The sequence below is a fragment of the Zootoca vivipara genome, chromosome 1 (genome assembly GCF_965207765.1).
Source record: "Zootoca vivipara chromosome 1, rZooViv2.hap1.1, whole genome shotgun sequence".
NCBI classification, from domain to species: domain Eukaryota; kingdom Metazoa; phylum Chordata; class Lepidosauria; order Squamata; family Lacertidae; genus Zootoca; species Zootoca vivipara.
The window spans coordinates 100,734,922-100,751,023 of NC_142582.1; the positions used below are offsets into that span (position 1 = coordinate 100,734,922).

Sequence of the window (16,102 nt, forward strand, 5' to 3'; positions counted from 1 at the left end):
AGAGAGAAATGCTCAGGCAATATTTTCCCCGAATAAAAAATATATTGTTACGATACTTAGGTTAAAAATAATAATAGTGACACTGCACTTTCCCAATACTCCCTTGCATTTCCTTTTTCTTATTACTGTCTCTTTAAAAACCTTCAGTATTGTCTTGGGCTCCCCTGGAAATGCAGTAAGGATTCCTATCACATCTCGGTTGCCATGGCAACAGCAGCCTTTCCCATAATGAGCTGCATCATCTGAACTGATGTCACAGCATCATGCAGCAGGTCAAACAAGGCACCTCCTAGTATTGCATCCTACAGATTGTGCTGTAAACATCAAAAGAGGATGGTGTGAGCAGGAGATGGTGAGTGTTAAACATCCGCCTATTCTTATTTGTGTCTGCCGCTTGCCATATCTGTGTGAGGCTCTCCTATTTTTAGAGTGTCTCAGTTTTGCCTCCTGAGGATGGGTTTGGAAGAAAGATGCTGCATGTCTAAATATAATTTTTCAGGCAGAAAGGCTTAGACAAAGGCCTACAAGAGCCTCACGGAGCCCAAAATATTAGTAACTGGCCTTGCTGCTTTCCGGAAGTGGCCCACAATATATGTAAATTGCACACCTAAATTTGTGGTGCACCTTTTCCAATAGGTTTTGTATAAGGAAGCGATAGCTTATTCCTATATTGTGGATTCAAAAATGAGAAAATGCCTGTAAATGAGAAATGAGCATCTACCGGTATATTCTTAATCTTTGGAAATCTTTTGGCATTTTGCAGAATCATTATTTACCTCCGGTGGGCTTTGATAGGAGGAGAGGAGGTTAAAAAAAATGCTAACCAGTGCTGAATAAGCACTTGGCACTGCGCTGGCTTTAAATGGGATTTTCTGCTGCTATTTTTTAATGGCTTATAAACTATAAGGCATGAAAACTCCCCATCCGTGGAGGAGAATGGGGGGGGGGTCCCTCCCCCCATCTAAGAATGTTGTTGTGAACCTGTAGAAGGGAATATTTAGTGAATCTTGGGTATACTCCTTAGAGGAAAGAAAGCAAGTCTTCCACTGCAATTGCAGTAAAGGAGTAGCCAGCAAAGCCAGGTCCCCACTTGGTACTGCTGGTCTTACCTAAATACAGTAAGTATACACTATGGTTGTATTAATTGGCTCTTAACCAAGGGTTAAAAAAAATCTCTTTGAATGTCAGTTGTGTGTTTAACATCAGGGTGGTATCAGGGTGGTTTCGAGTCCTTATTGATGGCGTCTAAATGTTTTTGCTTCGTAATCATCCCCCCCCTTCCTGGTAGCCAAAACATGGGCTTCATTTAGCTTTCAATAGGACCTGGGTGGGTGAGATACAGCAATTCATTGTCTCCCAATGTTTAGATGAGTCATTGTTTTATCTATTGCTGTTAAAAGTAAAGAAAATACCAGACACGTGTTGGTTTAGCTGACCAATATGTCCACTATGAATTAGGGAGTGGTCTCCATTTCTGCTTTGCTTATTATAGTTCTTATTTATTTTTTTAAAGAATAGACATTGCTGGTAGTTTTGTTGTTTGATCAAACAGCCGAAAGTGCAAGAGGACACTAATATAAAGCTTAAGCGAGAAAACGCAGGAAAGAGCTAATTGTTTTTCATAATCGTCATAAGCACAAAGGCCTCATCTGGCATTATCTGTAATGGAGCTTTTTGATCTTAATTGGGTAGCCTGCACTGTAACCTCCAAGCATTTTATGGCATGGTCTAAGTATACATCTGTCCTTTTAAACCAGGAAAACGACATCAGGGAGTGCTTTATTTACTGTGACAGTTTAAAAGGGACATTGTACTGTCCTAAGAAAGGAAGTCTCTGGAGTCTACCGGGTGATCACCAGCTATGCAAAAAAGGCATGAGTTAGCAAGACAGTGAATGTCTGGCTACTGACTGGGTTATGTACCCCAGGCAAATAAGTTATTATTTGAGATTTGGCTCCTAGAACAGATGCACCTGCTCAGAAGAAGCACTCTTGTTGTCTGGGTCCCACAGCATTTGGCAGCAGTGGATGTGCATCTCTGGGACAGAGGAAAAACATGACACATGCAAGTAGCAGACATTGTCTAGAGAAAAGCAAGCCTGGGTACATCCAGTTTTATGAAGCTTTTTGGTTAAAAGACTGAGAATCATTTCAGGCAAGATGGAACGATTAACTAGGATGCCCAGTGCATGCTACCGGTACTTAGTACTGGAATTCTACTAAGCAAAGTAAGACTAGATGGGGATGGTCAGAAACAGAACATCCCCACAAAATCCCCGCAAGCTGCATTTTCCAGAAATATAAATTTGGTCCCCATAGCAGAGATAGAGTGTGAGAGTACCAGAGTGCATCCATTGTGAAGTACTGTACCTTGTAGCCAAATGGACAGGGGTCATAGGTCAGTGGTAGGGCATGCACTTTGCATTCAGAAGATCCCAGATGCAATCTCTGGCATCTCTAGGCAAGGCAGGAAAGGGTTTCTGTAAACAAGGAGCACACAAGTCAGTGTAGAGAATACTGAACTAGTTGGACCTAGCTTCCTGTATCCCTACTTTGATAGACTCAAAGTAGAGTTGCATGTTTGCATGAAGGACCTTATTGCTACCTAATGCCACTACACTTAGTTATTTGACTCAATTCACTAGAAACTTTATAGAAGACTGTGATAAAATGGCCAACCGTCTTCACTACACATTTTCCAAGCATTATCTTTCTCTTGGCGTTGCTTCCCATTGACAATACCCACCGTTAAAATAACTTCAAGACATCATACCCAGTATTGAGCCAGGTATTTTAATTTCCCTGTCTATTTTAAAACAAACATTTGTTTTTATTTAAACTGATTGCTGACCACTTTCTGCAGAAAGTTTCTAGAAATAACATGATACTGCCTGCTGTTGGGGTGGGGCATAATGACAGGGTCTGAACAATAACTGGCTCTTATTTGGAGCAATTAGCCTGGCATCCATCAAGCAGTCTTACACAATGATCTCAATGATATCCTGTCCTTTCCTATCATTTACTGGTCCTGACGGTAGCACTTTTCTTCTTCATACAGCTGTATTTGATCTTACGCAATTTCTTTTACACATGGAAAGACTCAGGTGGTCAGTAGTAAAGCTTGAGGTGTAGCATAAAAATATTATAGAATGAGTTGCTTTTGTGGCTATTCAAACTTTGCTTTGCAAAGAACGTTATCAGTAATTTTAATTAAAATAAATGTTATGAGTCCTATGGCCAAATAAGAAGAATTCAGATAAGCTCAAGATGAAAGATGTGCTAATTTCTAGAAATGGGAGCCTGTCTTTGTAGGTATTTAGTTAACATATGTTAGCAGATCCAAAAGGACTAATCATCACAATTAGTATTAATCACAAGCTAAAAGTGTGGGTTTTAATTGGAATTTCCTCTGAGCTGGGAGAAGCTATTCTATCCTGATGGAACTATGTGATGCACATCTGTTGACTAAATATATAGAAGATTGTATGTGTCTTCTCTGCCCAAAAAAAGAATTATAAGAGAATTATCTTCTTTAAAAATCATCATCATATCACCTGTATTAAGATATAGCACTGTTTTATTTTAATCATTTTTTTAACCAATTAATTAAAAGGAAAGGAGAAAATTGCCTAAATGCTTTAATCTCTTCATCTGGCAGCTATCAGCATGAAAGCAACACAGTGATGCTCTGAAATACCTGTAAGAGGCCAACTTGCAGCTTCCTCTGTTAACTTTAAAAAAACTTGTTTACTAGGAATTTATTTCTTGGATTACCGGTCCAGAGAACTATCATCTTCTCTAGACTGGGCATGTCCAGCTAGAAACTATTTTCTATTAAATGGAAATCTGCAAGCATATGACTCACCAGAACAAACACAGCCTATTGACCATGCATTTTGTCCTGCCTGGGACATGACTATCCTCCCAGTTTTTTGCATTTCCAGAGTGTTGGCAAAAAGCAGGTGTTTTACGTAAGCAGCCATATATTTTGATGGGCGTCATTTAGCTAGTCAAGTTTTGTAGGCCTTCAGTAATGAAAATTACAATTACAAAAAAAGATGCAAGGATATATAGCAGAACTGGAATTTTCTAGCTCATTCCATTAGCATTCTTTACATAACATCTATTTACTGTTTCCCTTAAAGATACATTGTTCCTTAGGGATGTCCGATGCCTTTACAGTATCTTAGTTTAGCCATAACAGCAAAGCATACTATATTCCTCTGTATCATCCAAGTCAGGTTTAAATAAATACAGTTATGAGAACTAGCAACAGTTCAGTTCACATGTTGCTCTTCAACTTCTTTTTCTTTCATGTACATGGAGGAAATCGTAAGCTTCTGCTTTTAGTTTGTAGCAAACTGTGGTTTGTAGTTTTCAAAGTTTGGTTTGCTCCAAACTAAAGGTGGAACCTGCTACCCCAGGCATCCCCAAACTGCGGCCCTTCAGAGATTTTGGCCTACAACTCCCATGATCCCTAACTAACAGGACCACTGGTCGGGGAAGATGGGAATTGTAGTCCAAAACATCTGGAGTGCCGAAGTTTGGGGATGCCTGTGCTACCCTGTAGATCAGGCTTAGGCAACCTTGGCTCTCCAGATGTTTTGGAACTACAACTTCCACGATCCCTAGCTAACAGGGCCAGTGGTCAGGGATCATGGGAGTTGTAGTTCCAAAACATCTGGAGAGCCAAGGTTGCCTATGGCTGCTGTAGATGCTGTTTAACGTCATCAACCCCAGCCAGCATGCAGAGGAGGCCAGGGCTAGATGGGCATGTTGATGTCAGTGGTGGGAACACAGCATACAATCCTGTACTCCCTTCCAAGCATTGAGAGGGCATCTGAACTGGGCAGTCAACTCATGGTGAAGTGTGTCTTTCATAGGATCTCCTGGCTTGCATTGTATGACCCCCTAACTACTTTCAATCTGCTGAAAGTTGTGGAAAGCCTCTTCCTTTCCCCCCACTCCTGCATTGATTTATGGCCTATGCCAGGCACCCCCAAACTGCGGCCCTCCAGATGTTTTGGCCTACAACTCCCATGATCCCTAGCTAACAGGACCAGTGGTCAGGGAAGATGGGAATTGTAGTCCAAAACATCTGGAGGGCCGAAGTTTGGCGATGCCTGGCCTATGCTGACTTGTGTTTGGATCCAAACTGCTAATTTAAGGCCTACTACAGTTCATTATATGGGACTATAATCTGCCAGATGAGATTAATATACTTAAAACATTTTGCAGTCCCATTTATGGACAGGCTGCTCCTGGCAGAAGAGGCAGATAATTCTCCCCCTCCCCCTGCACCTCTCCTGCTGCTTCGGAGGGTCAATCTCCAAAACAGATTTGGATGAAAGTTACCTATTTTCTTCCACCACCAGCAGCATCACAGGAGCAGAATTCTACTCAGAAGACGGCCTTGCCAACAGCAGCAAACTCAGGATCCCAACAATCAATAAAATCAAAACAAAAGCAAATAAGCAATAAAAGTGAGAATGCATGAAAGGAGATTGGAAGTACATGCTTGTAAGCCCTCGTAACTCCACTGTCAGTTTTGCTCCCAGGGCTTTCGGGCTTCCATCATGTGGAAACCACTTCCAGTGGCTGGAAGTCAACCTGCATTCTAGCTTCCAATCCTTGTAACTTCCAACCATATGATGTTTTCACCTCTTCCTTGTTTTCACCTCCAAACTTCCCTGAATAGTCTCAAGTCATCAATAGACTTTTGTGGCTTGCTTGTAGATCTCCTCCAAAGGTCTTCTGTAATGCTGTGATTTCAGCAGGAGTATCTTCTCCATCTTGGTTCTTCAAAGAAACAATATGCCGATTCCAAAATCATAGCATACCCTCCAACATTTCTCTGATGAAAATAAAGACGTCCTATTGCACAAGGATAATTTTACTATTTATACCCCACACATCTTACTGGGTTGCCCCAGCCACTCTGGGCAGCCTCCAGCATATATAAAAACATAATAATACATAAAGCATTTTTTAAAAACTTCCCTATACAGGATTGAATTAAGACAGCTCAGGGGTCGGATAACTCCATACCCTCCAAAATTTATCCAATGAAAACAGGGACATTTTAAGGGAAAGGGGGACATTTTGGGATCAAATCAGAAACTGGTGGCTTCTCTAAACTGGAAAATAGGGACACTTAGAGGGTCTGTCATAGTTACAGGGCCACACCCACACAGCCTCTGAGCAGTGGTAGTTCTGGTATTCAGTTTTCTCTGGATGGCAGGTGATGCTTTGTAATGTTTGTGTTCTTTACAAATTTACAAGTGCAGTGGTACCTTGGTCTACAAACAGTCCTGTTTACGAATGATTCGGTTTACGAACTCCGCAAAACCAGAAATAGTGTCGCAGTTTGCAAACTTTACCTCAGTCTAAGAATGGAATCAGAACAGTGAAAGGGCACCGACGGCGGGAGGCCTCATTAGGGATAGCACGCCTCTGTTCAAGAACGGTTTCAGTTTAAAAATGGACTTCCGGAACGGATTAAGTTCGTAAACCGAGGTACCACTCTAGACCATAATGGGAGCAAACGGGTACTTCTTCACCAGGCAGCAGATCATCTAAAAATTTATGCGCTCCTCCTAAGGTTACAGCCTCAGTGCCAGCTGATTCCAGCCTTTTCTCTGTTCCAAAAGTTGTCACCTACTGTGTTTTCCTCTGTTCTCATTCATACATGTGCATATGCACACACAGAGACACATTAGCAGCAGCTGTGGCTTAGTCTGGCTAATCAACTTCTGGGAGAGAATCCCAAAGTACTTTCCTTGTTCCTCTTTCATGTAATGATGAAATACTTCTCTTTCCTGGACAGTTTCAATCTTAGCAAAGCTGACTCAGCCCTTTATCATTCAAAGGTCCAAGAATGAGCTCGTAAGTTAGAACAAGCTACCCGGCAGACAATGTCTGGATCTTGTCTCTTAGACAAGATGGTTACAAACACTGTCTGTTTTGCATAGATATGGTATGTTTTTCAGACAAAACTCTTCCTCTTTCTCCCTTCCCTATTTTCCCAATTGTGATGTGCTTTAATTCTAAATACAGGACTGGGGGAGAGAACAAAACAGCAATATGGTAATTACATGTTTAATAAAAGTAAAATGTACACGCCCCAAATCTTGCTAATATCACACTGTGTTTCTCCATCATGGCTATCATGGTGATTTTTCATATAGTATTGCAGTGTTTTCTCATGCTTTCAGAAAACTGAAAATTAAAGTTTTGGAATCCCTGTAGACCCAGGGGTTGCCAACCTGGCACCCATGGGTGCCACGATGCCTATGAAGGGTTTTCCTGATTTCCCTGGACAGGTGCCTAAGACACTGAGCTTGCTTCCTCTTTCCTTCCTTCCTTCCTTCCTTCCTTCCTTCCTTCCTTCCTTCCTTAAGCAAGTCTATAGCTCCCCTGCACAGAAAGTTATTGTGCAAAATATGTAAGCATTTCTTTGACATGAGAGTGGGTGTGGCGTGGCCTCCTTGTAAATCCTCCCCCAGCAGGATAATGGGAAACATACATGTTGTTACACACACTGAACGTTTGAGGATAAATGGGGCTTTTTTCCAGCTAGAACTCACTGGAACTCAGTTCCGGCACCCCTCAGGTGGGCGCCATTGGCATTATAAGAGAACAAGGGAGGTGTTCATGGTGAGTTACAATACCTCTTATTCTAGAAAAATCCAGACAAAACATAACTATTCCTCCACACTCACAATTGCACACCTTTGGGAAAATTGAGAATTTATATTGTTCATTTTGACCCCTGGCCCAATGTTTGGCTCAAATTAGGAACACAGGAAGCTGCCTTATACAAAGTCGGACTCTGGGTCCATCCAGCTTAATACTGTCTACAGTGACTGTAACAGGCTCGGCAGGGTTTCAGCAGGCTTCTTTCCCATTCTTGCCTGGAGATGCCAAGGATTAAACCTGGGGCTTTCTTTATGCAGAGCAAATGCTCTGCCACTGAGCTACAGTCCTTTCCCATAAAGATACCCATAGCATTTTGCCTTAAAAGAAACACTAGGTAGATATGCAGTTGAAGTAGGGTCATATGGCTTAGGTTGCTGAAGAAAAGGTGGAGCGGACCTCATACATCCGCTGCCCTGATCATGCATATCTCGTATCTGACTAGTGCACCTAGTAGTTTCCTCCTTTGGCTGGGCTGCAGTTGAGACATTTAAAACATGCAGAAGCAGATGCCTCAGCTATGTAGTCAATCCACTAGAAATTTCTTCAACTCTCTGTCTTTGGTAGCTGAAGGCGCTGGGCTGGGCTCAAAAGAATGCAGCACAGCTGGAACAGCAGCATTAGTGCAGAGCCTGTGTGGAAGTTGCTCCTTCAACTTGCAGCATATTTCTTTTGATCCGTCTGCAGTTGCAATGGTTTCATTTCAAGCTCTTGCTTCAATAGGCCTCCACCCATTCTACTTGGCCTGTGTTCAAAAGGACAGAAAGGCTATATGGTCAAAGGCTTGGAAATGATGCCTTATGAGGAATGGCTTAGAGAGCTGGGTATGTTTAGCCTGGAGAAGAGAAGGTTAAGGGGTGATATGATAGCCATGTTCAAATATATAAAAGGATGTCATACCGTATAGAGGAGGGAGAAAGGTTGTTTTCTGCTGCTCCAGAGAAGCGGACACGGAGCAATGGATTCAAACTTCAAGAAAGAAGATTCCACCTAAACATTAGGAAGAACTTCCTGACAGTAAGAGCTGTTTGACAGTGGAATTTGCTACCAAGGAGTGTGGTGGAGTCTCCTTCTTTGGAGGTCTTTAAGCAGAGGCTTGACAGGCATATGTCAAGAATGCTTTGATGGTGTTTCCTGCTTGGCAGCGGGTTGGACTGGATGGCCCTTGTGGTCTCTTCCAACTCTATGATTCTATGCTTCTTGGAGAACAGTATAATGCTTCACCCATAAAACCATTGTCCTCATTTTAGAAACAGCTGCTGAGTAGTTTTCTCACCTCCCAGGAGCTTAGTGGGAGTTCACAGTCTTTAAAAAGAGGGATTCTGTAGTATCTAATTCTAATGACAATGTTAACATTTGCCTGAAGGAGCTTTTAGCCTAGAGCACTAGCCCAGACTTCCTGTAACCTGATTCTCGACTCTTTACCTGGAAGTGATTCATGCTAATTTCTTACATTTACTCTTCATCCATAGTAGCTTGTTTTACACTGCAAATTAAAAAATATCACAATCTGAACATCTTGAAATTTTCCCTCCTTGGTTATTAATTTGGAGCTCAGTGAGCTATTATTATTATTATTATTATTATTATTATTATTATTACTATTACTATTTTTATTAGTATTAAATTTATTACTTGTCCTTCACCAGCAGGTCACAACAATTTAAAATTCACAATTTAATACAATTAAAAGAAATTACAAGCACAGGAATAGGCTGGGCCCTGAAGATGCACATCTCAGGTGTCAAAGCCCAGGGTAAAGAGATGCATCTTCAGCATTTGCCAAAAGCTATATAGTGAAGATGCCAGGTGCACCATTGTGGGGAGGAAATTCCAGAGAATTGCTTGCAAAAATATGCACATTAGTAAAAAGCTGTATACAAAAATGTTCATTGGGAGAAGTTAAAGGAAAATGCTTTTCATGAGGATATTTAAAAGGCGCAATCATAGAATTGTTGCAGAAATGTGGAGAAATGAATTTAAGGTTTGAAAAATATGAAACTTGGAGAACTGAAATTGACAAATTTGCCCATCCCAAAGTGAAGCATTAGCAATACAAATGGACATTGCAAAGACCATTGCTTGTAACTGCATTTCGCAAGTGCATCTGGGCACAGTCTAGAAACCACACAGGTAACATACTCCCACAGGGGTGCCAACTTGAATAAAATATTGGTGGGGGAGGGTTAAATAAGTGGGGTGGGCCCCGGACAATTGATCACATGCCATGACACACATACCCCATTTGAATGGTGATGCCCATCAACTTTGGGTGGGGGCGGGCGGCCCCGTCTAATATTTTATTGGGGGGCCTGAAGGGACCTTGGCCCCTAGGAGTTGGCTCCTATGTACTCCCATTAATTCTAGAAGGATTTAAGCGCATTAATTGTACATTAAATTTCATCACTTAAACTTCTTCCCTTTCCTTGAGTTGTTCTGTATTTCTGTTTTGCTCATCTGATCTATAGAATTCTCTAGAAAACCCTTGGGTGACTATCTCTACTCCTGAAACATTCAGTGGTCACACTTGGATCCTTAACATCTACTTTGTTCCTACTTTTGTCTGGTCCATTACCTTGTAAAGCTTTGAATGGGATGAGATTGCATACATTGTCTGAAAGCTGAAACAGAGCGTGGTCCAAGTTTTATTCTGGGAACTTCTCCAGTCCAGGAGTTGAAGCTGCAAATGCTGCTTATTTGCAAAGATGCAAATGAACACATACACTATTGAATACCTCACATGTTCCTGTCTTCTAAACTAGTTCTAGTGGTGAGGATGTAAATGTACACCTTGTCCATCCTAACAATTGGATTCAAGTTTAGCATCATGTCTAGACAGGCACCCTAGACTGGAGTGAGATCCAGATCTACTGTCAGATCACTGGTTGATTTGAAGTAGATCAGCAAGGATTTCTGATTCTCTAGTTGTTTAACAATGACAACAACAAAACATCTTCCTTAATTATACTTCTAAAATGAAGTGTGTGTGGAGGGGTGTGTGTGTTTATGTGGGCAGATAATCAAATTCATGGGCTCCAGATTATTCTAAATGTATGTCTTTTGCTACAGACGCTCTTTGGCGAGTCTCAGTATTCTGATAAACAAGACAAAGTAGATCCCAAAAGACTCAAGTCTGCCTGTCCATGCCCTATACTAGTCTTGTTCTCAAGAGGCTCTCAATTTCTAGTGCTATTACATCAATAGTCAGAAGATTTGACTGAGTGGGTCTCATTTGTGCCAGATGGCTATAAAATGAGAGTCCGAGAATCATCAGTATCAACATCAGCATAGGAACAGATGTAAAGTGCTATTAAGTGCCAATTTTAATGCATATGTGACAGAGAGAACAGGAAAGCAAATGACTTAAAAATAAAACGCAAAAATATATACAGCAAGTTTCACCCTTTGAAAAGTGCAAAAAAGTTTAAATTATGGCATTGTAAAATAAACAAACACACACAGCAACTCCTGAAAACCTGCTACATTAGCAGTTTGCTTTCTTTAAAAGACTATTGTTTCTTAATAAATGGATGGTACATGTATCATACACCCACGAAGCTACATTGACACTAAACAACAGCCACAAATAAAGAGGAAAAAGGAACTGTTCATGCAATGCTACTTGAAAGGTAGATGCAATGTACAGTAGTTTACCATATACCGGTAGTACCAGCTTTGAATGACATAACCTCTGCACTTGTTTATTTGGACTACGGGGGGTTGGTGTCTATTTGATTCAGCATTAACAAATGATAGAGAAAGCAACCAAATTGAATAAAAAATTATCTGTTTCTCCCCCCCCCGCCCTTCAGTAAGCCTTCTCTGTTACATTAGAGAGAGGTTTGAATCAATCCAGATAAGACTGAGGCATTGTTGGTGGGTGGATCCTTAGATTGGATGGAAGGGAGGTTGCCACCTCTTGATGGGGTTACACGCCCTCCAAAGAAGAAGGTGTACTTGGGGGGACTTCTCGATCTTTTGCTGTCATTTGAGGCTCAAGTGGCCTGGAGTACCTTCCATCAGCTTTGGTTGGTGGCCCAAACCAATAATCCAGGGGTGGGGGGAAGCTGGATTTCCATTGATTAGCAATGGAGATTTTAGCTGCTGCTAATAACATAAAAACAAGAGGTTTATCATTGAATCGTAGAGTTGGAAGGGACCACAAGGGTCATCTAGTCAAATCTCTCTCTTTTTGTTTTAAAAATAACCTTCATTTAAGTCATTAAAATACAATACAAAGGAAAAAAAGTACATCATTTAAACAAATATTTGTTAAAAGAAAAATAAAAGATTAACTTCCCAATCACCACACATCACTTGACTTCTTAATTCTCTTTAGTTTGCGTTCCTAACCATTACGTTACATCTCTGATTGAATTTTTCCAATCCCTTATTATTTTATTTTTACTTTCCATTTTCCCATCCTTTTTACAAATTTTCCCATTACAGCTTAATTTAGACAGATCATCAACTCTGTTTTTATATCCTTTTTCTTAAAATACTCCTCCACTACCCCCCATTCCAATTTAGATTTTTGTTTAGAAGTATTCCTGATTGCAGCCGTCATTCTTTCCAAATTCATGAATTCAATTAATTTTATTTGCCAAATTTTTGGCATATCTAGTCAAATCTTTTTGTCCAATGTAGGGATTGAACCCTCAACCCTGAGATTAAGAGTCTCATGCTCTAGCAACTGAGCCAATGCGGAATAGGGTTTGTGGGAGGGAAGGGTTATTGGTTTAGCATTTCTTCATCTTCATGCAGTGGATCAACTTCTTGCTTGTTCTTTCTCTTGCTTCAAACATAGCCAAAGAAACAAAAATAATTTTTAATCTATCTTGTAAGCCTGAAATCATTCTGAGCTTTGATATGCCTGACCTTCTCCCTGCAATTGCTGGGCACTCCTGTATACAATTATTTCACTATTTTCCATTTCTTCAATTTCTTGTACAAGCCCTTCTTAAATGTCAGCTCATATGTAATCTCCTTATGCAGCTATACCGGTTTCTTTAGATGCCTCCCATTTTCTGTTGTTGAAATTGTCTGCATCTGGGCCTTCAATATTTCTGCTATAAGAAACCCCCATCCATTTTGGACTCCCTTTTCTGACCATAGGATCTCACTCAGTAGGTCCTTAGGCTCTTTGAAATAAGAACCAACTACACTCAGCTTTCCCTCTGTATAATAAAAACCGAGATGACATTATCATTATTGCTAGTACTTCCACTTCATCAATCAGTTCCTGCCTATTGGTGAGGACCAGGTCCAGGATAAATGGTCCCCTTGTTACTTATTTCATCTTATGGGAAATGAAATTGTCAATCAGGTAATTGAGGAATTTGTTGGACCTTACATTCTTGTCAGAACTGGAGTTCCAACATGTATTGGGGTAGCTGAAGTCTCTCATGATTACTATATTTCTCCTTTTTGAATGTTTGGTAATCTGCTCTAGGAAGGCATCATTCAAGTGTTTAGTCTGGCTTGGAGGTCTACAGCAGACACCTAAAGTAAGGGTCACTGTTGTTTCCCTCTCCTACAATTTTTACCCATATACACTCAATGTGCCATGCTGCAAGTCATGGATCTATTCACAAGTGTGCATATCCTTTACATATTATACTGCTACTCCTCCTCTCCTGTTTGATCTATTCCTTTTGAATATATTATAACCCTCAGATTCTACATTCCATTCAGGATAAGTAATACATGTTAGATCATATTTGCCACCCTGTATTAAGAGCTCAAATTCATCCTGCTTGTTTCCCACACTCTGTGCATTAGTATAGAGACAACTTAAACTAAGAATAGGTCCTTTCTTTCATACTCCTTTCTGTACTCCATTCAGTAAATTAAAGAATGCACAGAAAGCTTTCCATTTCATTGCAACCTGGTTGCTTAAGGGTAAAATGAGTAAGATAATTCCAGAGTTGTGGTTTTGAACGAAATATTTTTGAAGCAAAGTTACTAGTGCTTAGGAATGCCATTATTTTATTTTAATTTGATTCATTTTTTATACCATAAACTCATATAAAAATATATATCTATGTGGTGTACAAAATGTCTGGGCAAATTGAGTGCCGGTTGTTATAAACAATAAACTAGGCTTAGGTACTGGGTACGCATACAAAAGGAACAGAACCATTTACTTAAAAAGGGGTAAATGACTTTTGAAGCGGGTTGGTAATATGGCTATATTATTATGATATGTGTGTCACACACACACACACTGAAATAAGCAATGCTTATCTATATTGCACTATAATTTTAATTACATCCAAAACACAGACCTTTAAACCTTGCTAGGACGCTTGCAATTTGCAATGGTACCCCTGCATAGTCTTTGTTCTTGCAATGCATAATAATCATAGTACATTTTGAATCCTCTGGTGTCAGTCATTTGCAAAATATATCCTTGGAATCCAGTCCTATTCAGAGAATATGAAATAAAAGATTATTGTCCCTTTGCAAGCACAGCTTACTGCAGGTCATTGTGCCACTTACACATGTTGGAGATAAAATATATTGTTATGGTTCTCTTCCTTACCCTGAGGGCTCTTGTGTGAGGACATTTGACTGCAGTGAAAGAGAATGAAAAAGCAGTAAAAGGGTTCATGATTTTAGTATTTTTATTATTATTTGTGGGGGGGGGGTTAAGCATAATGGAGGCAATCCATCAAGTTCTGCTTCCAAATGACCTGCTTTCAATCCCATTGAAAAGAATGGAAATAGCAAAGCAGCAATGCTTGGGAGATAATGCCCAATGTGTATACCTGCTTTGTGATAATGAAATGCTAGTATACAAAAAGGGCAATTTAATGTGTGATATAAAATTCACTTGCCTCCAGGAAATAGTACAGCATGTTCTTCAGAGGCCAAAGAATGAATTTTATATATAGTTTGTTGCTTTCATCTGTATACTATTTGCTGTCTGGCTTACAATTTGTACAAGTGGAAATAAATGAACCACCCCACCCGAGCAATGACACTGATTAAGCAGGAGCAGTCAACCAAGTGCCATTGTTGATGCAAACATCATTCATGTTCAGTTAAGCCATACGCAAAGTTCTTTGGTATGGTCGGCAGTTCGAATCCCCGTGACAGGGTGAGCTCCCGTTGTTCGGTCCCTGCTCCTGCCCACCTAGCAGTTCGAATGCACGTCAAAGTGCAAGTAAATAAACAGGTACTGCTCCAGTGGGAAGGTAAACGGCGTTTCCTTGCACTGCTATTGTTTGCCAGAAGCAGCTTAGTCATGCTGGCCACATGACCCGGAAGCTGCCTGCAGACAAACGCCGGCTCCCTTGGCCTATAGAACGAGATGAGTGCGCAACCCCAGAGTCGTCCGCGACTGGACCTAATGGTCAGGGGTACCTTTACCACCTACTTGACCACCTGTCTTTAGAAATGAATTTCACCCCTCTGCTAAAACGTTTTTGGAGGGATGATAATGGGACAAGCTGCATATAGGAACAGCCAATAAACAGGCTTTTATTTGTAAGGAGATGCTTTGGTTTCTGTAATTAATAAGAATGGATAGGCTGCTTAACAAAGAATCCCTAAGCGATACACATACATTGTAACGATTTAAAACAATTATCATCAAACAATTTTTAAAAACCCACAGATGTACAGACAATGCCTGTATGTTCCTGACCCCTGCATATGTTGGTGGAGTGCACATAAGCCCACTTCGCCCCATTGCGCCCCCACAGTACTTCCAGGTGGCTGTGATGCGCACGGTCGTGTTTCAATCGGACATGTGTAAATCGATCATTGCCTGTACATAACTTGTTTACATACATGCATTACATTACAGTACATGCATGTTTATAGGGCATATATTTAGAAGTGAAAACATACAGTATTGTCTTATGAAACTCTATAGAAATTATAAATTCATGGTTGTCACAGAAATGAATTACAACTGATTACTTACTGTAAGCCAAATTTGTCCTTTCTTCTCAATTAATTAACAGCATTCATAAACCACTTAATATTTTATAAATCTCTAAGCAGTGTATAGTCCAAGAATATATATATATATATATATATATATATATATATATATATATATATAAAACATTAAAACAAGAACGCACAGTCTAAAACAGGCATCCCCAAACTTCGGCCCTCCAGATGTTTTGGACTACAATTCCCATGTTCCCCGGCCACTGGTCCTGTTAGCTAGGGATCATGGGAGTTGATAAAACAGCAATACGTAAATGCATTAAAGTATGTACAAAACAATAAAACAGAATCACAGGATTCAAACATGTAAAACAGGGTTCAGATTTATGGGCTGTATTTAATCTTATTAAAAATTGTGGAAGACCTTTCAGCACACAAAGGGAGAAAATGGAAAATGTTTCATCTTTAAATTATCAATATGGACAAACCTGATGAATCAAAAA

At 40.2% G+C, this 16,102-nt stretch overlaps 1 protein-coding gene across 2 annotated transcripts in view; it reads left to right on the plus strand.

The window, feature by feature from the left end:
• Nucleotides 1–219: 219 nt before the first annotated feature.
• Nucleotides 220–16,102, plus strand: part of AKAP6 (A-kinase anchoring protein 6) — a 257,193-nt gene continuing 241,310 nt past the window's right edge. Inside the window, exon 1 of one of the 2 annotated variants that reach the window (XM_088671520.1) lies at nt 220–352. The gene's annotated coding sequence lies outside the window, so the exon portion shown is untranslated. The remainder of the gene's footprint in view (nt 353–16,102) is intronic. The other variant, XM_088671525.1, reaches the window with a different exon arrangement.